This window comes from Bison bison, unplaced genomic scaffold, assembly GCF_000754665.1.
Source record: "Bison bison bison isolate TAMUID 2011002044 unplaced genomic scaffold, Bison_UMD1.0 scf7180017864384, whole genome shotgun sequence".
NCBI lineage: Eukaryota > Metazoa > Chordata > Mammalia > Artiodactyla > Bovidae > Bison > Bison bison.
In genome coordinates, this window is record NW_011494956.1 from 9,134,252 (window position 1) to 9,139,389 (window position 5,138).

General features: G+C 43.1%; 1 protein-coding gene across 1 annotated transcript in view; it reads right to left on the reverse strand.

Annotated features, from left to right (window-relative positions):
• Positions 1-5,138, reverse strand: part of GRK7 (G protein-coupled receptor kinase 7) — a 40,444-nt gene that overhangs the window by 13,038 nt on the left and 22,268 nt on the right. The gene's annotated exons all lie outside the window — the stretch shown is intronic.

Consider the following 5,138-nt stretch of genomic DNA (forward strand, 5'->3'; position numbering starts at 1 on the left):
TTTTTTTTACAGGCTTCTCAGGTGACTCAGTGGTAAAAAAAATCTGCCTGCCAATGTAGGAAATGTAAGAGATGTGGGTTTGATCCCTGGGTCAGGAAGATCCCCTGAAGAAGGAAATGGCAACCCACTCCAGTATTCTTGCCTGGAGAATCCCATGGACAGAGAAGCCTTGTGACATGACTGAGCAACTGAGCACACACAAAGACATACACACACACGCACACACACATATATATATTACACATAATACACAATTTACCATCTTACCATTTTAAATGGTCAGTTCAACTAGTAAGTACATTCACATTGTGCAATGAATCTCCTAAATTCTTTTCATCTTTAAAAGCTGAAACTCTGTACCCATTAAACAACTCCCCATTGCCCCCACTCCCCAAGCCCTGGCAACTGCCATCTACTTTCTGTCTTTATGAATTTGACCATTCTAGGTACCTCATTTAAGTAGAATCACACAGCATCTCTCTTTGTAACTCAGCATAATTTCACTCATTCATTCAACAAATACTTAACAAATACCTGCAACAAATCTTATAATTATAATGTATATATTTACATTAGAATGTGTTTTCACAAAAACTAAGCTGCTTTTGTTTAAAGTATAATGTATATATATAATGTATAACCTCTGCAGCACTTAAAAATGCTAACAACATCCTAAATGACAATTCAGTTCAGTTCAGTTCAGTTCAGTCGCTCAGTTGTGTCCGATTCTTTGCGACCCCATGAATCACAGCACAATAAACACCTATTAATACAGAAAACATGAAAACATCAATTATTGACAGAGCTCTGAGAAACAGATGTGCTCTGTGATTTGACTCAGATTTTCAGGACAGCGGTCAGACACAGAGCAATAGGTAAGTAAGATGTATCTACCATTCTCGTTCCAGAACCAGATCACTTGGAGCAAGTAGCTCAAAGAATTGACTCAGAAGAAAGGGAAAGGAATCTACATCAAGATGTTCATAGTGCCATTATGGCCACAGGCTGGAAACACCCAATGCCTTTCAGTAAAGACAACAGACCAGAGTCACATGTTAATACCAAGAAGTGCATATATGTAATGGGTTTTGCATACTGTTTGTAAATGTGAATTCAGTACACCAGAAAAGGTTGAAAAACGTTTTTGTTGTTCATTGGGTGATTTTTTTTCTGTCTGGTTGCATAAGTATATATATATATTTTTTTCAATGTATTTTTGGCCGCATTGGGTCTTCATTGCTGTGCATAGGCTTTCTCTTATTGTAGACGGTGGGCTTCTAGTTGCAGTGTCTTCTCTTATTGCAGAACATGAGCTCCACGGTGTGCGGAGCTCACAGCTCAGTCACTGTGGCACACAGCCTTAGCTTCTCTGTGGCATGTGGGATCTTCCCGGACCAGGTATCTAACCCATGTATCCTGCATTGCAAGGCAGATTCTTAACCACTGGGCCACCAGGGAAGCCCAAGTATATGTTTCTTTTATGTGCACCATGTATGTACTACCTTAGGAATATTAAATTTCATGGGTGATTTTTCTACATGGATAATAACAATGAAAAACACGAATAACCCAAGCACTGATTAGGAGTAATTGGCCCGTGCAAGAAAATCCTGGAAGTGACTGGTCTGACAGGCTGGTCATGAGTCAGCGTGGCACTGCTGTTTTCATAGACGTGGACATGTAATTTGGGTGACCTTATGTTCCGGTTTGCCCGGGACAGTACCAGTTTACATCTGTTGTCCTGGCATCTTGTCCAGTGTTACATCTGCCCAGAACAAAAGGGTGCTGGAGGTCCTCTGAGGCCCAGGATATAGTCTTACTCATCATTGTTTCAAACCAGGTATTTACTCCCAAGTCTCCTTTCCTGCATGCCCCAAAACATGTTTGGCAGGTAAACAATAGTAACAATGGTAACCAGACGTTTTCCATTCAATATCCAACAAATATTTGTGGAGCCACCCCTGCAGTGATTTCTAGGGATACCAAGATATACAAGGCCTGGCCCCTGCCTCTGAGGATTTACAGGTTGGTGGAGACAGATCAAAAGGTTAATTCAATAAAGGAGGGTCAATGCCAAAATGGGAGTGGAAAGCAAACAAAGGGAGGCCAGAGGGTGTGTGTGTGTGTTTGTGTGTTGGGGATATTTCACTGAAGGGTGACAGCTGAGTTGAATTAGGAGGAAAGAACCTGTCACACAGAGAAGGTTGTCCGGGTAAAGGATGAGTGTAAGAGTTGGAGTCCAGAAAAACGTGGGGTGCCCAGGGAACTTTAAGGAGTTTCGGATTTCTAGAATAAAAGATCTGTGAGATGCAATGGTGGGAGGGGAATCTGGAGGGGGAGATGTGGACGAAATTGAGAAACGCTGTCTGCCAAGGTAACAAAAATCCATTCCCAGGCTCCCTTTTCTCTTTGTCCCTCTGTGTAGAGCCAGAAGGCTAAGTACTCCATCTCCCGGCCCCTGTTGCTCCCAGGGTGGCCATGTGATAATGTGACATGAGTTGTATTGAAAGGTGTGCAAGGCAAAGGCAATGAGAGTTGTGGAAAGACTTAAAAAACCGGAAATACATAAAAGATATAAGATGGATTCATGGATCCATAGGGGGAAGGATAGATGGATGGACAGGTGATAAAGCACATATAAAATGTTAATAATATACAATGAAATACTATATAAAAAAGAATAAAGCATGGATAAATGTTACAACATGGATAAGCCTTAAAAACATTATGCTAAGTGAAAGAAACAAGTCACCAAAGACCACTTACTGTATGACTCCATTGATATGCAGTGTCTAAAATAGATGATTCCATAGATTCAGAAAGTAGATTAGTGGTTGTTGAAGACTGGGAAAGGTGGCACAGCGGGCAAAGAATCTGCCTGCAATGCTGGAAACATAGGAAATGAGGATTGGATCTCTGGGTCAGGAAGGAGGTCGTAGCAACCCACTACAGTATTCTTGCCTGGAGAATCCCATGGACGAGGAGCCTGGCAGGCTACAGTCCATAAGGTTGCAAGAAGTCGGACACGACTGAGCAACTGGGCAGGAACGCATGCATGCAAGGTTGGGAGAAGGGGAATGAGAGTGACTGTTAATTGACAGGTGGTTTCTTTTAGGGGTGAAGAGAATATTCTAAAACTGTGATAATGTTCACGTATCTGTGAATATACTAGAAACCACTGGATTGTACACTTTATATGGGTCAATTTTATGTATTTAAATTATATCTCAGGACTTCCCTAGTGGTCCAGTGGTTAAGAACTTGCTTGGGACGTGGGTTTGATTCCTGGTCAGGGAACTAAGACTGCATGTGCCACAGGGCAAGTAAGCCCACAGGCCACAGCTACTGAGCCCACGTGCCACAACAAAAGATCCCGCACATTGCAACTAAGAGCCAGTGCAGCCAAATGAATATTTAAAAAAGTAAGTTATATCTCAATAAAGCTGTTTATAAAGAAATCTGAGCGCTGAAGAACTGATGCTTTTGAACTGTGCTGTTGGAGAAGACTCTTGAGAGTCCCTTGGACTGCAAGGAGATCCAACCAGTCCATCCTAAAGGAAATCAGTCTTGAATATTCATTGGAAGGACTGATGCTGAAGCAGAAACTCCAATACTTTGGCCACCTGATGCGAAGAACTGACTCACTAGAAAAGACTCTGATGCTGGGAAAGATTGAAGGAGGGAGGAAAAGGGGACGACAGAAGATGACATGTTGGATGGCATCACTGACTTGATGGACATGGGTTTGAGTAAGCTCCGGGAATTAGTGATGGAAGGGGAAGCCTGGCGTGCTGCAGTCCATGGGGTCACAAAGAGTTGGACACAACTGAGCGACTGAACTGAACTGAAAGCTGTTTAAAATGTCTATGGTAAAATCTAGGTAATGGGTATACAGGCGCTCATTGTGAATTCTTTCAACTTCTCTATATGTTTGAAAGTTTTCATAATAGAATGTACAGGGAGGGCTTCCTTGGTGGCTCAGCGGTAAAGAATCTGCCTGCCAATGCAGGAGACACGGGTTCAGTCCCTGATCTGGGAAGATTCCGCATGCCAAGGAACAACTAAAACGGCGGCCACAACTACTGAGCCTGTGCCCTAGAACCCACACTCCACAAAAGAAGCTACCACAAGAGAAGCCCAGCCACTTCGATGAAGAGCAGCCCACTCACCACAACTAGAGAAAAGCCCCCACAGCAACGAAGAGCCAGCACAGCCAAAAAGAAATAAAACTATATAGAAAAAAAAGAACGCACGGGGAAAAAAGGAAAGAGGGGCAGGGGGAATGTGATGTCAGATGTTACCACACTGGCTTCTAGTTTAATGGGTAGATAAGACTCTTCCAGAAGGGTCACAAGGAGGAACCACAGGAGAGGGGCATCTGTCTGCCCAGCTCTCTCTCATCTCCCATTGCCATTAGTCAATAGTAACCCTGTATGCTATAACTTATACGTGGAATCTAAAAAAATGCAACAAATCAGTGGCTATAACAACAGCAACCACAAAAAAGCAGACTCACAGATATAGAGAACAAAACTGGCTACCAGTGCCAGGGGGCAATATAGGGATAGGAGATTAAGACGCACAAACTATTAAATATAAAATAAGCAAGGATATATTGTACAACACTGGGAATTATAGCCAATATTTTATAATAACTATAAATGGAGTATGTGTATGTGTTAGTTGCTTCAGTTCAGTTCAGTTTAGTCACTCAGTCATGTCCGACTCTTTGCGACCCCATGAATTGCAGCATGCCAGGCCTCTCTGTCCATCACCAACTCCCAGAGTTCACTCAAATTCATGTCCATCGAGTCGGTGATGCCATCCAGCCATCTCATCCTCTGTCGTCCCCTTCTCCTCCTGCCCCCAATCCCTCCCAGCATCAGGGTCTTTTCCAATGAGTCAACTCTTTGCATGAGGTGGCCAGAGTACTGGAGTTTCAGCTTTAGCATCAGTCCTTCTAATGAACACCCAGGACTGATCTCCTTTAGGATGGACTGGTTGGATCTCCTTGCAGTCCAAGGGACTCTCAAGAGTCTTCTCCAACACCACAGTTCAAAAGCATCAGTTCTTCGGCGCTCAGCTTTCTTCACAGTCCAACTATCACATCCATACATGACCACTGGAAAAACCATAGC